General features: G+C 37.9%; 1 protein-coding gene and 1 long non-coding RNA gene across 9 annotated transcripts in view; one reads left to right on the plus strand and one right to left on the minus strand.

The window, feature by feature from the left end:
- Positions 1-14688, plus strand: part of LOC110841535 (ras-GEF domain-containing family member 1B) — a 360406-nt gene that overhangs the window by 216063 nt on the left and 129655 nt on the right. The gene's annotated exons all lie outside the window — the stretch shown is intronic.
- LOC147873941 (uncharacterized) lies at positions 1278-3054 on the minus strand. Its single transcript, XR_015534895.1, has 2 exons — positions 2817-3054; positions 1278-1899 (listed from the first exon to the last, which is right to left on the minus strand). It is a non-coding gene; the product is annotated as an uncharacterized LOC147873941 (long non-coding RNA).

Raw genomic sequence — 14688 nt, forward strand, 5'->3', positions numbered from 1 at the left:
CTTCAGTTTGGTACTCGCTCTTAGCGTAATTGGGATTCTGGTTGTGTGAATCTCTGAACGATTAGGAAGTGTGAGGAGGAAATATTTTACTTGGTGGAGGGGCCTTGGAGTGATGGGGCTGTCAGGACGGTCTCAGCTGCCAGCTAAACTTAAATTGCCCATCCCATTCTCTTGGAGTGATGGGCTGCCATTAGCAGCCCCGTCTAGTTTGCTGTATCGATGGGAGTGGACTCCGAAATTAACTCTCTGACTGCCACTATCTGGAATATTAAGGGGCCTGCCTAATTGTTTCTCTCACTCCAAATTAGGCCGTACTGTGAGTATGTGAGCTGTTGGAAATGACGGCGACACAAAAATGCTGTGGCCTTGAGTCGCTGAACCATTTAAAACCCAGAGAAATGTACAGGTACCTTGTGCGAGCAAAAATTGTGATTTTATCTAATTTGAAGATTGCTGTCTTCTGGGTTATTGCGCAGTGTAGTCTGATAGATTTCCACCAGACTACACGGCACAGTAACCCAGACTATAAAACTAGAAAGCACGTAATAATATTTCAAAGACGGAACTATTTTCCTTTGTTGTAGTAATGCGTCAAACGGAAACAGTTTTACACATCGTAATGGCATTAGCAGAAGACGTACAGTTCTGATACCAATGTAACAGGAGAGAGAGAATAAATTCAATTCTGACATGTCGATGCTAAATTAACAGAAATAACGAGCGCTGTCTTATTTTAATCGTGATTACATGTAACACCGAGTACCATATATGGGAGATTTATGGGTGAAATGCAGATTATTACGATATTATTTCCACATGTAAATCGTTAATGAAGATTGGTAATTGAAATTGCTAAAAATGCAACCGCTTGTAACTAGGAAGGGCTTATTAGATATCGCCTGGTACAAACAGGATTTTTCTTCCGTGAGGTTGCCCGCAAAAGGTCGTCGAATAAACAGACTTAAACTACGCCTTTAATGTTTGGATAATTGCTTAACGGAATTTCATGAAATTTTGTATGGATGTTGTTCCAGCCTATAATACTCCAAATTCCTACTTTATAAATTTTTACACTCCCTAATACCAACGTCGTGAGGCGGGACGCTAATGACGCCAGTACTAATGTGTGAAAGGCGATACATTTTAATATCATACCGAATTCACATAAAGAGATATCTCGTATATACTGTAATGCACAACGTTCATATATTGATGCGCACAATCAGATGTTGGACAGCAAGGCGTCTGACCTCGAAAATGAGTTCTGTATTATTCAGTTCAATTCAATTCATTTATTAAAGTGCTTGACAACAGCCAAAAAGGCCAATAACAGTCAAGCACTAACAACAATACAAACATTACAATACAAAAGTAAACAACTGAATATATAAATGTACTATATTGATTTATTGCAAAATAATTAATAAGTAAAAAACTAAATGTTATAGATAAGTAAAATAATAATTAAACTAAAAACAGTTTAATCTTGGACAAACAACATACAAAATAAAATGTTATATTAAATAAACAATAAAAACAATAATTATTGTTTAAAAAGCTGACTGACCTCAGTAAGCAAAACACGATCTTTGTTAAAGATGTGCAGGAGTGCAGTATTGTTAACATTTGTTCTTAATAAAAATCTATAATAGTTGTTATTCATAATCACTATATTTTAAATATAATTGTTGAGACGTAAATACAAAGTGGAACATGATTATAATGTTCTGGTGACATTCGGTAGAGGCGTTTGTTGGAGAAGAACTCTGAATATATTTGTGCGGGATATTGCTTGATACACAGCACGCAGTGTGGAGCAGTGTGAATTTAAGATGGAAGACTGTTCTATTGTGAATATTGAATTGCTTGCCTTGTCGTCTGTCTCATATGCTGCAATATCTGGAATAAAGAAACCCACCCGGTTACCTTAGCAACGTCGATATCAGAACATAACACTTTGCTTTGTGATTCCCTTTGTGCGGAGACTCTTTTGCAGGTTTGACCGAAAATATGATTCCAACACTTCCCACACTCTACATAGATGTCTCAGAAGATAAAACTGGTAGGCCGTTGGTCCAGTTACCTCGCTGTGCTGTTCAAAATTCTCCTCACAGAAAATATACCAGGTATTTCTGTAACTAGGCCACGACCACTTCCTTAACTCATTTGTTCATTCATTGTTTACATAAACATTGTACTCGCTATCGAGCGGTAGCTTGTTCGATTCCTGGCTGGGGACTGTTTATCCTGACAGGATTATGTTACATATTGTTTTCCAAAAGTTGCAATTTATATTCTTGCCTCGAATTAAAAACCGACGTTTGAAAATTAAGGAAATCGAGAAGATTTTGTTTTGCATATCTCGAGATCGTCTTCACATAGCAAATGTGTTAAGAGTCTCACTTCACTAGTTTCGCTTTTCTTCGTTATTTGAATGCATAATACGTGGTAATGCCCCAAATGATGTCTCATTATACAGATGTTGACTTGAGAATTGAAATACTCAGATTAGAATTTCGGTGTGCACTTTCAGCCATTCGCTTGCCTCTCATTTTTACATCTTTTTCGCTTATGCGTCGTACAAAACCCCGAACTCTCAGTTTCGTGTTCCTGGGCATCGTAAAGGGGCCCGTCTTATCGTGAGGCGAGAGCCTAGAGCCTTGCACTTTGGTTCACTTGGCTGTTTTAATTTTCTGCCTTGAGTAATTACTGACGTCATGGATCTTTTCATTGGTTGAAGTCGATAAATGTGACCCTATTTTTCAGCAGCTCCCATTTAAGTTTGTATTGCATTGTCACGATACATTCGTACTTACCTTTTCTGATACATTTATTATGGCAAGTCGTCGTTTATCAAATACTTGTTTTGGTGCTTTTAGTCTGGACTAATGATCCTTTACTCTTGAGTTTTAAACCTTCGGATTGCTACGATTTCCTTTAAATATGCACTGATTTTTTATTGTATCTTTATTGATACGAATATTGTATTGAACTTCTAAATTGTTTTTTAGTCTACACACAACAGTCGAAACAAAACAGAGTTCGTATGTTATATATTTTATGTCGTGATATGACATGATTGCGTTTCCATGGTATCTCATTGCTTTGTTATAAGCCTCTAAGATTGGACTATAAAGGTAAATTTAAAGCTGTTCCGCTATACGCCATGTAGGCGCTTGGGGGAGGGGATTGCGAATGTAATACATTCACGTATTTTATGATATTTATTTCGTAACGAAGTTTTATGGGATTCTATAGATTGCAAGTGAAATGATGGGAATGAAAAATAAAGACTTACTAGCGGACAAGGGAGATCCCAATACGTGAATCCAAATGAAATGCTATTTGAAGCAAGAATATACTGTGACGTCACTCCCTTTAAAATGCTTTGTGTAGTGACAGTTCTCTGAGTTAAAGTGTTTTATTAAGTGATACACGGTTCATACTCTGATTGGACAAAAACTGTAGAATTTTATTGAATTAAAGTGAACGGAATTTTGTTGGCGAATGTGACGTCATTGGAGTGCCTTTCAACAGCTCTACTTTTATTTAAAAACGAGAGCCAGAGAACTGCGATTTATTAGGCTGCACGTGCCTTAGGACATTTATCCAGCATCCACACTCTTCGTTCTGCTGCCTAGTAGGTTGTGATGACAGCGTACGTTGAAAGGGCGAGCTTTTAACCAAGTGTTCTGCAGTAATATATTATCTGTACACTTAGGCTCTTCTGTGACTGTATTACCAATGATTGTTTCGATTAAACGCGAACTTTCAGAACTGTCTCTCTTGTTTTTTTATTATTATTTAATAAAGATACTTTACACTGAAATAGGTACTATTAAAATACGTAAAAATACAAAGTTTAGTTACACTTGGTTAATCTCATAACAAAGTAATGCAAAGTGCGTTCATCGACTCAACTCAAATGCAAATACACATATACTTCAGACGTCACCGGAAAGCAACCGGAGGAGTTGATTGAGAGGTGATGCATTAATGTGGTGAAAGGATAAGTAATTACGAACCTCGACAGTGGGCTTTATTTCATTCCGGGCCTTATTACCTGCAGTTACCTTACTTCAAATGCTTCATGTGTTTGATATGACTAGAGAAATGTCTAAATACAGCCTCCGCGTGTGCCGGTGTCTGTGTGCATGTTGTGTCATATCTCAGTTGGAAATTGGAAGTTATGCGGCAGCTAATTAACTTGAGAGAGAGAGTGAGAGAGAGGTGCTCATGCTGTGAAATTCTAATCCCTTTTGATAGATAACATTGTTATTGCATGATTCATCGACGTAACCCAATTCTGACGTCTGATACGTCTGAAATGTTGGGTGCAGTTTGTCTGATTATCTAACACTTCAATCTGTTACTTGCATCCAACATGGAGCGTTCACGTCACGATTAATTTATTATGTCGAATGGTAAGAGGAATTTGATTTAAGATCCTTTCTGTGTTACGAATTTGATTACTACGATTGGAAGTTCCGAGCAGTTATTAAACGCATGTTTTTTTTAAAAAAAAGTTTTTATACTGTGTCGTGATAAATTAACACATGTCGTAACTGTGTGATGTTTTGTACGTGTCACTTTTAGAAAACGAGCCAATCTGCTACTGGATTACAAATTTGCATAATGCTGCTCCATCTGCGTTGTTTGTACCGGGGAGACGTGGATTGTGTAACATTCAAAAGTTATCAGCCCTGGAATTGGATATAAAGACCTTCATGAACATGGTGACATTGGTTATTGTTAATGAACCGGAATTGTGAGGATTGGCTGACAGACAGGGATTTTGAGTCTGGATGGCAACCCGTCTTCGCAGTTAAAAACATTTCTCCTCATCCTCTTTTTGTCCTCCAATAATATTTGTGTTGCTGCCAGAACAATCCATTGAATCAAAGCATGGACTCCATTTTCACGATTCGCTGTGGTGTTTTTGGGACATTTATTTTTTGTTGAGTTTTAACTCCTGAAAGCTCTGTTCTTTCAGATATACAGGCTGTCCCCCCCCCCCCCCCCCCAAAAAAAAAAAGATGCATACACAGTATTAACTTTGCTGGCCACTTTTCAGTCCACTGTTCCACGAAGCTAACGGCGGTCACTTTGAGCATCTTCACAAGATTTCCTAATTCACCGAGTGCCAATGATGACGTGTGTAATGGTTTAGTTTATTAAAATGTCTGTATATCATTCGCGGAATATTGTATTTTTGGGAGACCTGTACATCGAATTTTGAACTGAAGTACACACATGCACGTCCTTGTGGTCCGATGGTCTTAACATTTTCAAGGTTCACTCGACATGAATAGTAGTTAGTTTCGGTCAATTGTCGGACTGAGCCCGACAAGTTTAAAATTAGTTTAAAAAAGGAAGGAATGGAGAGAAAAAACAGGATTTGGTTTGGGTAGTTTTGGCGAATATTCGGCTGCGACAAACGGAACGTAATTTATTTTCTGATGCTTTGAGAAGGTGCTAACAGTGACTGACTTTGAACGTTTATATTCCAAGATATTATTCTACAACATTTTGTGTGTATTTCTTGTTTTGTTTTTTTTGTACTACACATTCCGCTAGTATCAACTTCTTAACAATAACATGGATTAAATATCATGAATCCTAGACCTACGTAATTCTCATTGCAGAATTTTCTGGGTATATCACAGCGTTTAAGTATTATTTAAATTAATTTAACGACGTTCGAGGAGCTTGATGCTTTCTTCTTTGAGGTAGAAGAAAGATGCAGATGGTTTGTTCTGAACTGCGATAAATTTTATTATTATTTTTACCCGGTATGGAATATGTAATCTGTTAACTGATTACTGCTATGAACATCCAAGTATCGTAGTGTTTTGTGCGATTAACGAAAGAATTAAGCCTTTTTGACGCTTTAAGGTGTTTGTTTATTCTACATTCGCTACTTTACGTTTACCACGTTTTAATTAAATAATTCACGTGAATAGAGTAAACGAAGCATATCCTTTGTGGCAGAAAAATATGAAATGCCGTGTTTTAATGTCAGAAGTCGTGCGCACTGCTGTTTGGATTGACTAAACCATAGGCGATGAGCTTCTGTACCGCATACCACATAGCGGGAAATCATTTGTGCCGGCCGGGCTCTGTGAAGGACATTTATAAACACGAATGTAATTTGGTCTTTGTGGCTGGAATGTGCTTGTTAAGAGAAATACAGAAACTGGGATTTCCGTAGAATCCGGTGCACGACGAGGGGGGAAAGTTATAAACTGTGGCAGCGCCAAATTTGATGCATATTTCCAGCACCGCAGAAATTCCACGTTTATTTCTAAAGATATGTGACACTTAAATCTCTGCAGTTCGGGCGGACTAAATTATATCTGGTACAGAAACTGACTTATGAATCAGTCCATTATTTCGTTTTACGCATAGTTCATAACTGAGCCAGTGTTATTGCAGGGCCGTAAACACTGTTTGATGTATGTTCGTGTAAGTCTTGTGGATTGTAACGCGTGAGCTTGTAGGTAGACTCGAACGTTTCGGAGTGTAATTATGTTTGCATCTTCAGGGCTAAAGTGATATTTTTACCGCCGTGAGAACCCGAACATACCTGTTTAATTATACCGATTCATATCTCCAGGTAATTGCTCTGTTGTCATGACACAACTAACCAACCAACCAACCCACTGACAACTAAGTGAATTGGCAAAGATGAAATGGGCCAAACTAATGAATTAAATAAATAAATAATACACTTTCTCACTGACTGACTGACTGAATATCTGATTAACCAACTAATGTAACTGATTGGCGGACTAAATGAATTTACTAAGTAACCAAACTGTTTGGCCAATTTCAATTTGCCATTTCTCTCGATAATCTCGTCGTTCAAATAGCGAAGTTATTAAGAATAAATTAATTTCATAGTGCAGTGGTTTCCAGCCAGTTTTACAGTTAGAAGGCAGCTCTTCTTTTTTAAAGCTTTATTTATATCGTGTCATATGTGGGGAGTAGTACATTTTTTGTGGAATTAAACCTGAATGTTCAGAAGAGCTTCATAGTATGTTCTGGTGATTGTGGTATTCTGGGTTGTGATGTCGTGTAGTCTTATAGTGGAAACTCACCTTCATCTTGAGGGTTGAATTTTAGTTTGTCAAGGTGGGAGGCGATGTTTTCCTCCGAAACATTGTGAGTCATCTGTAAGACAACACGGACTAACAACCCCGAAAACCGTAATAAAAATTTTCATTGTCTTCAGTACCTTAAATCTAAGATGATTTTGAAATTACATATTTCTTCTTTGCATAGATTCTTTATACGCGACTGATTCAGCGTACAGAGGCATTTTAAAGAATGGTTTAATAATGAACGATTAACGTGTGAGACGGAATGAACTAAATTGGAATTTTGACAATTATTGTGGAAGATTTTGGACGAAAACTAACTTCAGTTTTAATGGAAGTCTTTCTTACGTAACTGTAATATCTACCTATCAGAAACCACGTCTTTTTCTCTGAGAAATTAATAATAAGGGAATTGTGTGGGCATTTGAGAAAAGAAATAATATATCTTTGGAACCAATGATAAAGTACAATGATAGAGATAGGTTGTGAGAGATCAAAGAAAAGCTCTTTCCTCGAATTGGGGAATATTATATAGCTTCTCTCTAGCGGTATAAGTAGAAGACCAGTGTTTCCATCTTTAAACAAAATACATCTTGAAGTCTGTTGCCCAATGGAAATAAAAATTAATGCTTGTGAGCTAACAGTTTATCAAAGCGTTTTCCCTTAAAATGACGTCGAAAAATCGAACATACAGCATTTGTGGTAGGGGTATAAATATCGCTGACTGGTCACTTTTTTGTGGTTATGTTTGTGCGTATTACGTCAGCCAATCTCGTGTGATAATGTAAAGTTTATATAAAGGGTGTTGTACCTCATCGGCTAACCGTTAAGAACACAAGCAAATGGGTTTTTGTATCTCAGATAATATCAGTATCGAGTATGTATTTTCTGTTCTGTCTGTGATCTGAATATTTCTGATGCAAATTAGATTAGCAGTCTTGTGTGTGTGAATAGAAGGAAACCTTTTTAATGTTAACTGCAATAGCTGTGTTGTTTGAATAAAAATGGCGGAAAAATATAACTTGTTAAATGTTCTATTGTGTCTCTCTTCACAGACGTTTTCATTCTGAGTCCTTTGAAATGTCGCAGTTATGTTAAGGTAGGCAGGGAGGTAATCACACAAAGTGAGAGCGATGTACTGAAACAAGGCCTTGTTTTATATTATTTTTTTTGCTCGACATTTCGCCATCTTTTATTAGTATTGTTATTAATATTCTGAAATATCCTTGTCCGAGAGTGGACTACACTCTTTATGCTATTGGTCCAGAGAGGTGCCACTTATGAATGAGAGTTATTTGTTGTCCCTTAGGGACAGACAGAAATAGCGTTATTGTCATTACCCTCGTATTTATATAACCCTTTTATTTATGTATCTTGTGCGGTTTGGAGTTTCACAGGGATCCACATTGTACATTTATTAATGACATCTGTGACTCCAGAATTTTATGTAGGTTTACAGTTTGGACATATCGCAAGTTAATAAACTCCTGTAATCTGTCGTTAAATTTATGAAAAAGCTGCTTGGATAATGGTACGAACTTTATTTTTGTTAAGATTACGATTATATCCAAACTTGTAAAAAAAAAAGCCAGAATTATATAAAATGAATACTAAAATTTTAGTTTCCCATTGTTAGTGCCATTTATAATAACTATCAGCTTTGCTAGATGATTGTCATAAAAATACCCCTTTTTACCTTTCTTTTAATCGGAGGATTACTTGTGTATGTGGAAATGTATGGTTGCGTTGTGTGGTTGCAGGGGCTGATAGTTGGTTAGGGGCATATATTCAGCTGAACTTATCTAAACTGTTTGATTCTGTCAAATAAGTATGTTGTCAGCCATTGATAACCAAAGGAGGTTAGCTTACTATACCCGTAGTAACAAAGCAGGCATCAAGACGACAAACCGGCAGTGACATAAGGGAAATGTTCTAGAAAAACGTAAGCGTCCGGATGCGTGGGGCGTCAGACGCCTCTTCTGATATTTGCCGTCTCCCTCTGAACGTCTCCCGCATTCGTTCAAGCCGAAGTGACGTATTAAACTCTAGTCGCGAAAATCTAACTACAAAGATGGAATTTGTATGTTATATTATTTGCAAATTCTTCGATGGACGATGAGTGTTTTTTTTTAGGAAATATCCTTTATACGACACGATCCACAGTAACTCCGTCGGCCTATTGACGGCTTGCGCCAACTGGACGATCGACTTGATCTGTCTTGTGCCGCTGTTGTCTGCAGACCCGATGGTCGGTGTGTGGTGGAAATTTGTCCTCACTTGAGGGATTTCCTCGCAGCTCGTGTACCGATGTCGCCGTCCGGTCACTCTTTTGACGCTCCTACTTCTTCTTCTTCTCGTGTGTTTTGTATCAAAGTCAGAGAGACCTGCCTCGGGCTGTGCCGTCTTCACTCCCGATAATATCGATCCAACTGAAGGTCTCGTGGCAACCTCCTCGAGTTGGAGATTGCTTTTTCCCGTTGTGCATCTGTCACTTTGATCCTTGGGTCGTAGCTGAATCTCTAGCAGCGGTCTTCGTTTGTACTATGGTCTGGTGATTTATTTTAGAATTGCTGATGTTATTCAGCTGTTATGTGTTAGGTTCCCTTTCACATTCGAATTCAAATTTAATTTTGAAACAGCGTTTCCCTTGGACATTAATAGAAATTCTTTACTGGTAACCGGTCCAACGAAATGTTACATAGACCCCATATTTGATGATCGTAATATTAAGTGGAGTTATTGGCGCTTCCACAGAAATTCGTGCGTCCGCCATGTTATAATTTCCAATTGTAATAAATAAAAAAGGACGAGGTTGTTATACTCTATAATTAATTTCATATTATTCTGCATCATAAAATGCACATGAAGAATTGTTTATGGTCCAACGAATTTGAATGATGACATGTAGGCAGCAGTGGGTAGCATTACGACATAGCTCAGGCGTCTAGCCGTTTGGATTTTTCAATGCGAAGACCCAGATTCAATTCTTGCTGACTTCAATTGAGGTTTGTGGCGGACGAAATGGCACTGGAACAGGTTTCTCCCGGAGTCTTTCTATTTTCCCTTGTTTGCTATATTCCTGACCAAACAGCACATTGTCACACCTTCGGTCCTAATTTAAGGTCTTAATCTATGACCGGCACTTGACAGGTGTCGGAGTGAAGATAGCCTAGTTTATGTGCATATTTCTTTAATTTTTGCGTAACACCATTTTGATATTTGGATTCACGGCTAGCAAATGTACGTACATGATTCGAGATTGTACATATTGACTGTTCGCTTCCCACGAGTACACAGAATCCATGTTGTACGCGATTAAGTAAATGGGTCTACTGTGTATCTCTTAGATTTACAATCACTGCAGTTTGTACAGTAAGGAAGCATGTCCTAATTTAGGTGGCATGGCTGTTACCCCATCGTGAACTGAGACTTACAGTCAGGAACCTCTCATTTAAATATTCATACCATGGAAAAGTGTTGAATGACATGGGGGGCTTGGGTGTAATGGATTGTAAGAACACTTGTATTAGTGTACGGATCGTTTTGACGTACAAAACTACTTCTGGATTTTTATCAAAAAAGAACCACTTGTTGAGATTTCGCAAGCTCTGATCTTAAAACATCAAAAGACTTAAGTTTTTTCGACCTCTTAACATTGCAGGGAATGGAAAGGAAAGGAAAAGTTAGGGCTTTCGCATTTCGCATTAGTGAAGCGGAGATCAGTGGCCATATTCCGTCACGTATTATTATTGAATCAAGGTTGTTTTGAAATGTTAAGAAATTCTTAAGCAGCGTGAATGATGGTGCATTTCTCAAGCCGCTCGTACTACCCCCATATAAAAGATTGTTGAAATAGTGATAGTCACTTAGCTAGTCGAGAGATTTCAAGCCTTTTATGAAACCACGAGGTTCATTAGGCCTACCATGTTCACAGAAGTGAACCGCGGTATGCCCGTCTGAACCAGTTTAAATGTACCGTCTCTTCAAATGGTATTTTCGTTTTTCTATTTTAACATTTTTCTCCCCACTACGCCTGGGTGTACATAGTTGTCTGTTATCTCCAGGTTTTCCTGCTTGGATTCACGAAAATGGTTGGCAGTGTTTTATATGCACAGACTGTGTGTTCATAGTATCTAAATTACTTATCGTTGGTATTCGGCATTGTTCGAGTACTTTCGGGAACGGGCGTCCCAAATCGCGTCGCGCGCCGTCGCGTCTCAGCTGCATAACGATAGTCCTCAGTAACAACTGAGCGTCGCAACCCTATAACGGTTTCCAAGCTACAAGTCGCCACAGGGAAGTTGCCCGCGACGGTCATTTTTAAAACAGAAGAAACGCGCTTCGCGAATTATTACCGGGTTCTGGTAAGATGGAGACGAGGTCAGAAAAGACACGCAAAAGTGTGTTTAAATTCTAGTTTTGTGAAGTTCTTTTTTTTTAAAATTATGTTGAAGCGGTTTTATTTTTATGTCCTAGAAGTGATTTGTAGATAAGCATGTGGATATAATTAGTGGATTAGGAGTTGTAGAAGTGTTACATATTTTATGGTTAATACTCACAAAAAAGAGTTGCCATTGTAACCATATTTGTGATACAAGTGGAGTTTGTTTGGCATAAAATTTCATCAATTGCATACGTCAGTTAAAAGGCGAATAGTGTATAATTTCAACATTTAAAATGAATCAACATGAATAGTGGCGCGAAATGTAACTTACTAAACCAGTACATCTGATGTAAAATATTTTTTTCATAAAACGATAAAAGATATGTCTGAATTTTTAATAGCAAATTTAATTGAAAACAGGAAAGAGTGACATGACATTTAATTAATTTTTCATGTTATCAGTGCTGATGTACGTGTCACTAAAAATCAAAATATTGAATGCGTTTATCAATGATTTCCGTTATACTTTTTCCATTTGCTGATGTCAAATGCAGAGAATAATAGACTTTTCTTAACAACAATCCAAAGCGATAGACTTTAATTGCCGTATTATGAATTTGTGTTTTGAAGTGTTTGGCAGAGATTGTCATATTGGCCGAATTATGAAACCACTGAAATTATTTTCAGTAGAAAAAACATACAACTTATCGATTCCATTGAATTATCTTTTTCTCTTCCAATTCGTACACCCAGACGAGGCGGGATATCATATATCAGCTATTTGTCTACCAAAGTTATTGTATTTGGCTAAATAAAATAAATAATACATTAATAATTTAGTCAAAAGCTAATTAGTATTGCGGTCTCCAAAGAAACTTGGAAATAATGTGGCTGTCGTCTGGATTGTTGCGCCGTGGACCTGGTAAAGGTTTACCGATGTTTCAGAGGTCCTTGCTGCCTACATCAGCCCCCCCCCCCCCCCCCCCATAACGGAGGCACCGAGGACCTCTGAATCGTCAGTAAACTTCTACCAGACTACATAGCGCACCATCCTAGAAGACAGTAATCTTCAAGAGGGACGGGGCTTAGGGACATGTATCATACATAATGGAATGCATACGCACATTTTTATGCCGATTATCTCAGACGAAGAGACGACTTGAACACCTAAGCATAGTTTGGAAAATGTGTTTAAATGAATCTTAAAGGAATTAAGGTATGGATTTATGAGGTTGATTTAACTGGTTTAGGATTGTGTCCGATGGTAGGCTTTTGTTTACATGAAGACAGACGTTTCGGTCCCATAAAATAAGTCTTTTGACAGTAATCTAGGAAGTACAGTACCATTGATTTGCTCGTAGGTACTTCTGTTAAAAATGAAATAGTTTCGTTAATGAATTTAATTTGTGCTCGATGCTGTGAAATTCTGTCACGCCGAGGAGAATTCACTTGAATTCCTGTTGCTACTGAACTGGATTTCGAATTGGCAAAGATAATTTTTAACAGCGTTATAAATTGGAATATTGAAATTCCACGTTTTTATTCGTACTTCAATATGAAGGATATATCCCGTGAAATATTACAGATTTTGATTTTAATTGTGGTGTATTGAATGATTGGAACATTGAAAGCTGTAAGATCTATAAGGAGGTTGGCGTCGAGTGGTCTTTGTTATTTATTCGGAATTTAATAAAACTGGTATTGCTGGAATTAGGTCAGAGATGAATTTGGTTACTTTTATGCTATGTGGGGTGCAATTCTATGAGTAGGCACATTTATTGGCGTTATTCACGTGAGTGTTACAGTGATCAGTTGTTATTTAGGAATGTGCATATAATGAAAAGGCTTAATGGTCATCTGCATTACTGTATCTCATCAGAACTTTGTATCCTTACAGATTGAGTTTAAATTAGTGTGGACGCCGTAGTCAATAACTGTTCCATAATTGATTGCAAATGTTTACAATTTATGGATGTGGGAACGAAAATAACAAAACAATATAGAGTTTTACGATGAAATTAAGAAGGAAATAAATTCATTTCAGAATATTTTGCATTCGAATGTCACATCCGAAGTCTTAAATGTTAATAAACGCAAAACTATAATTTGAATAGTTATTTTATGTGGGTATGGAACATGGGAATATCACGTGATGGAATACAGATGGAAACTACAGACGCGGTGTAACAGCTCTGTATTCAGAGACTCCTGGGTTCAGTTGTTGACCCCCTCAGTCGGCTGTCTTATCTGACGTTCCGGTGTGTTCGTGTTTTCGTGCGGATTCTTTGATGAGCGACGAGTACTTTCGTACAAATCCGTATAATTCATCATTTAGTAGTCATCCTACCGTTGTAAATGCGACGCATATAAACAAAAAAATACACGCTGAGGAGTGTAGCATGGCATTGTAAAGTTTAAGGGCAAAGGCGGACAATTTGGAATGCTTACAGTCCGATCCAGGCGTTGAATTAATCCGTGAATCCAAGAAAATGAGAGAAGGAAAAACTGCTTCTATGATCGCACAGACTAGTTAATTGTAAGGTCTGTCGTTCATGCTTCCGACTTGTGTTCAGGAAATTCTTGGTTCGAATGTTGACCGGGTTGCAGGCTCTTATAGCTTTCATCTTACGTTATTGTTCTGTTTATTATTGGGTGAATTCCGTGGTTATGCCTTGAAATAGGCCACGATTCGTTCCCAGCTCTTTGTCCATAGGCGTACTCACCATTCCATGATCTTTTCAACTCATTCGTCTCTCCAGTTGATACAGCATCGTTAACATGTTAATGAATAAATACGTACGAGCAGGCGGATGGAAATCGTGGTACCCGTTTCTTTGAATTGGACCAGGTCGGGGTCAGTGGTACTGATATGTTTTGTCGGATTTGTTGATATTCAGAAAGCATCTTACTCCTTCGCGCCAGCCTGCAGATTTGACCGTGGAATGAAATTACCAGCGAAGGTTATGAAATTATGAAGTTGTTGATAGCCAAACAGCAGAAGGTCTCTTAGCCAGACCCACAAATTATGTTCCCCGCTCTGCAGATTACGCCTTGATTGATTTTGGGTTCATCAGAGAAGCCTCTCAGCGTTTGAATCTGCTAACCTTGATTATGTGGCTTCATCTGGAAGGGCTTGAGACATCGCGATTAGATTTCAGATTTCACAGCTGCGCGTTATAATTATGGAATGACGGAGAACTGGGC

This window comes from Zootermopsis nevadensis, unplaced genomic scaffold, assembly GCF_977971745.1.
Source record: "Zootermopsis nevadensis isolate Lab colony 2312 unplaced genomic scaffold, Znev_1.0 Znev_ptg000012l, whole genome shotgun sequence".
Lineage (NCBI taxonomy): Eukaryota > Metazoa > Arthropoda > Insecta > Blattodea > Termopsidae > Zootermopsis > Zootermopsis nevadensis.